General features: G+C 33.9%; 1 pseudogene; it reads right to left on the bottom strand.

The window, feature by feature from the left end:
• Positions 1 to 1,176: 1,176 nt before the first annotated feature.
• On the bottom strand, positions 1,177 to 1,676 carry LOC122743704 (annotated as a pseudogene).
• Positions 1,677 to 6,668: the final 4,992 nt, after the last annotated feature.

Below are 6,668 nucleotides of genomic sequence, written 5' to 3'. Positions count from 1 at the left end.
GTACATATAGGTCAGTTTGCTTTTTCTCTACTATCTTTGGGGTATAGGCTTGGTCAAAGGGTATGCACAGTTTTAAAGCTCTTTGGGCATTGTTCTTCAGAATGTTTGGATCAGTTTGCAATTCCATCAACAATGCTATTTTTCCTCATCCTCTCCAACATTTGTCATTTTCTTTTTCTATCATATTAGCCAATTTGATAGGGACGGTGTGGTACCTCAGAGTTATTTTAATTTGCATTTCTCAAATCAATAGTGATTTAGAGCATTTTTATATGATTATGGATAGCTTTGATTTCTTCTGAAAACTGCCTGTTTATATCCTTTGATGATTTATCAATAACTCTTATTCTTATAAATTTGACTCAGTTCTCTACATATTTGAGAAATGAAGCCTTTATCAGAGAAACTTGCTGTAAATTTCCCCCCCCCAGTTTCTTGCTACTCTTCCAATCTTAGCTGTATTGGTTTTGTTTGTGCAAAACTTTTTAAATTTGATGCAATCAAAATTATCCATTTTATATCCCATAATGCTCTCTATCTCTTCTTTAGTCAACATTTTTTTCTTATTCATAAATTTGACAAGTAAAATATTCCATGCTCCCCCAATTTGTTTATAATATCACCCTTTATATTTAAATTATGTACCCATTTTGACCATATCTCAACATAGCATGAGATGTTCATCTATACCTAGTTTCTGCCAAACTGTTTTCCACTTTTCCCAGCAATTTTTGTCAAATAGTGATTTCTTGTCCCAAAATCTTGGGTCTTTGGGTTTGTCAAGCCCTAGATTACTATGGTCATTTACTACTATGCATTGTATACCTATTTTATTCCACTGATACACCACTTTTTCTTAGCCAGTACCAGATTGTTTTGATGATTACTGCTTTGTAATACAGTTTGAGCCACCTTTCTTCACATTTTTTTCATTGATATCCTTGATATTCTTGACCTTTAGTTCTTCCAGATGAATTTTGGTATAATTTTTTTATAGCTCTATAAAATGATTTTTTGGCAGTTTGGTATGGCACTGAATAAATAAATTGATTTAGGTAAAATTGTCATTTGTCTACCCATGAGCAATTTATATTTTTCCAATTGTTCAGATCTGATTTTGTGTGAAATGTTTTTTTTCCCCCAAATTTTATTCAATATGAAACATCTCTACACTTTTTATTGAGGAGGTTGACCACGTCCATGACCAAATCCACCTCTAAACTGGAATTCTATTGCGGACCCAGCACCAGCCTCAGCCTTCTTGTCAGCACCAGGGGGAGCAGCACTTCATCTGTAGGTGTCTCTGTCAGCTTCACCACGAGTAAGCCAGGCAGGTCGCTCACCCTCCAGGCCTTTAGGCCTTGGCCTTCCCATCTCAGGACGACTTCTTCGGAGTGTGGCAGGCACAATCTCAGGGGGCAGGTGAAGGTAATCCCGGAGATACTGAATGCCCTCCCTCATTGGTGAGATACCAGTAGAAATGCCTCCATGCAAACTGCTTAACATAGCCACGAGACTTTAGAGACTGCATAGCCTTCATTACATGGAGATTGGGCACATTCTTGTCTGCCAGCTCAGGATGCTTTGGCATATGGACATCTTTCTTGGCTACCATTACTTCCTCCTTAAAAAGGAGTTTGTAGATAGTAAATTCGGTTCTTCTTGGGCATCAACATCTCGGCGGCCGTGATGGGTTCTGCTCTAGACGTAGCCCTGGATAGAAAGGCGCGAAATGTTTTTTTTTTTTTTAAATTATCTTCATATAGTTCCTAAGTTTGTCTTGGCAGCCAGACTCCCAAATATTTTACATTGTCTGTGGTTATTTTAAATGGTATTTCTCTTTCTATCTTGCCCTAGTGGATTTTGTTGGCAATATGTAGAAATGATGATGATTTGTGTGGGTTTATTTTATATACTGCAACTTTGTTAAAGTTGTTAATTATTTCAACTAGGTTTGTTAGTTGATTTACTAGGATTCTCTAAGTACACCATCATATCATCTGTAAAGAGTAATAGTTTTGGGGGCAGCTAGGTGGCATAGTGGATAAAGCCCCAGCCCTGGATTCAGGAGGACCTGAGTTCAAATATGGCCTCAGACACTTGACACTTACTAGCTGTGTGGCCCTGGGCAAGTCACTTAACCCTCATTGCCCTGGGGAAAAAAGAGCAATAGTTTTGTTTCCTCATTGACTTTTCTAATTCTTTCAATTTCTATTCATTGTCATTGCTATATCTAGTATTTCTAGAAGAATATTGACCAATAGTGGTGATAATGGGCATCTTTATTTTACTCGATCTTATTGGAAAAGCTTCTAGCTTATCCTCATTACAGATAATACTTGGTGGTTTTACATGGATGATACTTATTTTAAGGAATACTTCATTGATTCCTGTGTTTTCTACTGCTTTTTAAAGTATGGTATTTTGTCAAAAAACTGTTTTTCTTCATCTATTGAAATAATCATATGATTTTCATTGGTTTTGTTTTGGATATGGTCAATTATACTGATAGTTTTTCTAATATGAACCAGCTCTGCATTCATGGTCATATTCCACTTATTCATAGTGTATGATATCCTTGCTTGTCTTTTATTTAAAATGTTTGCATCAATATTCATTAGGTAAATTAGTTTCTACTTTTATTTATCTGTTTTTCCTCTCCCTACTTTAGGTATCAGCACCATATTTCTGTTGTAAAAGAAATTTGGTAGGATTCCTTCTTTGTCTACTTTTCCACATAGTTTATTTAGTATTGGAATTCATTCTTCTTTAAATGTTTGGTAGAATTCACGTGTTTGGTCCTGGGGATTTTTTCTTAGGGAGCTAATTTAGGGTGTATTCAATTTCTTTTTCTAAAACAGATTTATTTAAGTATTCTATTTCCTCTTCAGTTAATATGAACAACTTATATTTTTACAAATATTCATTCATTGCACTTAGACTGTCAGATTTATTGGCATATAATTGGGCAAAATAGCTCCTAATAATTGCTTTAATTTCACCTTCATTTGTGGTGAATTCATCCTTTTCATTTTTGATGCTGGTAGTTTGATTTTCTTCTTTTAAAAAAAGATAAAATTAACCAATGGCTTATTTATTTTATTGGTTCCTCCCCCCCCCCAATAAAACAAGTTCCTTATTTTATTTATTAGGTCAATGGTTTTCTTACTTTCAATTTTATTAATCTGTTCTTCAATTTTCAGGGTTTCCAATTTGGGGTTTAATTGGGGATTTTTAATTTGTTCCTTTTCTGGTTTTTTTTTTTTTGGTTGCATGCCCAATTTATTGATCTGTTCTTTATTTTATTGATGTAAGCATTTAGAGATCTAAATTTCCCTCTAAGTACTGCTTTGGCTGTATCCCATAAACTTTGGTATGTTGTCTCATTGTTGTTGTTCTCTTCAATGAAATTATTGATTATTTCTATGATTTGTTCTTTGACGCACTCATTTTTTATTATTAGGTTATTTAGTTTCCAATTAATTTTTAATCTATGTTTCCATGGCTCTTTATATAATTTTAATGTATCATAGACTGAAGAGGGTGCATTTCATATTTTTGCTTTTCTGCATTTGGCTGTGAGGTTTTTATGCCCTAATACATGGCTAATTTTTGTGAAGGTGCCATGTACCGTTGAGAAAAAGGTATATTACTTTCTATTTGTATTCAATTTTCTGCAGAGGCCTATCATATCTAACTTTTTTTAAGTTCTATTTATCTCCTTAACTTCCTTCTTGCTAATTTTATGGTCAGATTTATCTAGTTTGAAAAAGGGAAAGTTGAAGTCCCACATTAGTATGATTTTACTTTCTATTTCCTCCTATACTAACTTAACTTTTACTTTAAGAATGAGGATGCTATGCCATTTGGTGCATATATGCTTAGTATATTGATATTACTTCATTGTCTGTGGTACCTTTTAGCAAAATGTAGTTTCTCTGCTTATGTCTTTTAATTAGGTCTATTTTTGCTTTTTTTTTTTTTCTAAGACCATGATTGCTACCCCAATTTATTTTTACCTCAGCTAAAGCATACTAGATTCTGCTTTCTCCCCTTATTTTTATTTTCTCTGTTTCAAATGTGCTTTTTATAAATAACATGTTGTTGGATTTTGGTTTTTAATCCATTCAGTTATCCACTTCTGTTTAGTGGATGAGTTCATCCCATTCATATTCATAGTTATTAACTGTGTGTTTTCCTCCATCATATTTTTTGCCTGTTTGTCTTTCTCTCTCTTTTTACCCTTTCCCTCTTCAAAGTCTGTTTTGCTTCTGACCATTACCTCCCTTAATCTACCCTCCCTTCTAGCAGCTCCACTTCCCTTCTCTTATTCCCTTCCCTTTCTAATTCCCTGTAAGCTAAGATTGATTTGTATATGCAACTAAATGTTATTCTATCTTTGAGCCAACTCTAATGAGAGTAAGGTTCAAGAACTGGCCACCACTCCCCCCATCTTCCCATCCACTGTAAAAGTTCTTCCTTTTGTGTCTCTTTAATGTGAAACAATTTACCCTATTCTTCCTCTCCCTTTGCCCTTCTCCCAGTGCATCCCCTTTAATTTAATTTTCTTGAAATCATCTCATCATAGTTATCTCATACCTGTCCCCTCTGTCTATGTATACTCCTTCTAGCTGCCCTAATAATGAATGACAAAATTATTAGAAGTCACAATTATCATCTTCCCATATAGGAATATAAACATTTTAACTTTTTTTTATTCCCTTATGATTTCTCTTTCCTGTTTGTCTTTTTGTTGTTGTTTATTGTTTTTGTTTTTTTAGAGTAATAGACATTTTTATTTATAGTTTGGGGTTCCAATTTTCATCCCTCATTTCCTCTCTCCCCTCCCCCTTCCCTGGGGTGGTAAGCAATCAGATATAGGTTATACATGTATAATTATGTAAAAATTACCATATTAGTAATTTTGTATAAGAAAATTTGAATAAAAGAAAAAAATGAAAGTAAAAAATATCATGCTTCAGTTTGTGTTCCATTAATATCAGTCATCAATAGTCCTTTGGGATTATCTTGAATCATTATATTGTTGAGAATAGCTGTCCTTCACAGTTCTTCATCAAACAATATTGCTGTCACTGTGCACAATGTTCTCTTAGTTCTGCTCACTTCACTATATATCAGTTCATACAAGTCTTCCTAGGCCTTTCTGAAATCATCCTGTTTGTCATTTCTTATAGCACAATAATATTGCATCACTATCATATACCAGTTTGTTTAACCATTCCCCAATTGATGGGCATTCATTTGATTTCCAATTCTTAGCCACCACAAAAAGATTTGCTATCAATATTTTTGTACAAACAAGTCTTTTTCTCTTTTTTGGGATATCTTTGGGATATAAAACTAGCAGTGGTATTGCTGGATCAAAGGGTATGCACAGTTTGCTAGCCCTTTGGGCATAGTTCCAAATTGCTCTCCAGAATAGTTGGATCAGTTCACAACTCCACCAACAATGGACTAGCATCCCAGCTTTCCCACATTCCCTCCAACATCCAATATTTTCTGTTTTTTTATATTTGCTTTTTATGCTTCTCTTGACTCTATATTTGAAAGTCAAATTTTCTATGTAGCTCTGGTCTTTTTATCAGGAATGTGTGAAAGTTCTCTATTTCATTAAATACCCACTTTTTTCCCCTAAAGGATTATACTCAGTTTTGCTGGATAGGTTAGCTCTTTTGCCTTCTGGAATGTTATATTCCAAGCCCTCCATTTCTTTAATGTGGAAGCTGCTAAATCTTATGTGATCATAACTGTGGCTCCATGATATTTATATAGTTTCTTTCTGACTGCTTCTAATATGTTCTCCTTGCCCTGGGAAATTTGGAATTTGGCTGTAATATTGCTGGGAGTTTTCTTTTTAGGATCTCTTTTTCAGGAGGTGATTGTTGAATTCTTTTAATTCCTATTTTACCCTCTGAATCTAAGATATTAGGGCAGTTTTCCTTGATAATTTCTTGAAAGATAATGTCTAGGTTCTTTTTATTATTTTTTTCTTTTGATCATGGCTTTCAGGTTATACAATAAATCTCAAGTCATCACTGCTTGGTCTATTTTCCAGGTCAGTTTTTTTTTTAATGAAAAATTTCACATTTATTCTATTTTTTTTCATTCTTTTGATTATTTTTGATTGTTTCTTGGTGTCGTATGGATCCATTAGCTTCCATTTTGCCAATTCTAATTTTTAAGGAATTATTTTCCTCAGTTAGCTTTTGTAATTCTTTTTCCATTTTCCAATTCTCCTTTTTAAGGCATTTTTCTCTTCAGTGTTTTTTTTTTTTGTGCCTCTTTTACCAAGCTGTTGACTCTCTTTTTTAGAATTTTCCTGCTTCTCTTTCATTTTCCCCCAATTTTTCCTCCATTTCTCTTATCTGATCTTTTAAATTCTTTTTGAGCTCTTCCAGGATTTCTAATTGAGTTTGCATCTAATTAACATTTTTCTTTGAGGCTTTTTTTTTTTTACACAATACTTTGACAATGTTGTCTTCTTCTGGATTTGGGTCTTAATCTTCCCTGTCACCATAGTAATTTGTTATGGTCAGGTTCTTCTTGTTGTTCTCTCATATTTCCAGTCTATTTCTTGACTTTTAACTTTATGTTAAAGTGAGATTCTCCTCCTAGGGTAGAGGAGGCACTGTCCCAAACTTCAGGCC

The sequence above is a fragment of the Dromiciops gliroides genome, chromosome 2, assembly GCF_019393635.1.
Source record: "Dromiciops gliroides isolate mDroGli1 chromosome 2, mDroGli1.pri, whole genome shotgun sequence".
NCBI lineage: Eukaryota > Metazoa > Chordata > Mammalia > Microbiotheria > Microbiotheriidae > Dromiciops > Dromiciops gliroides.
This window is presented reverse-complemented; position numbering and strand designations above follow the sequence as displayed.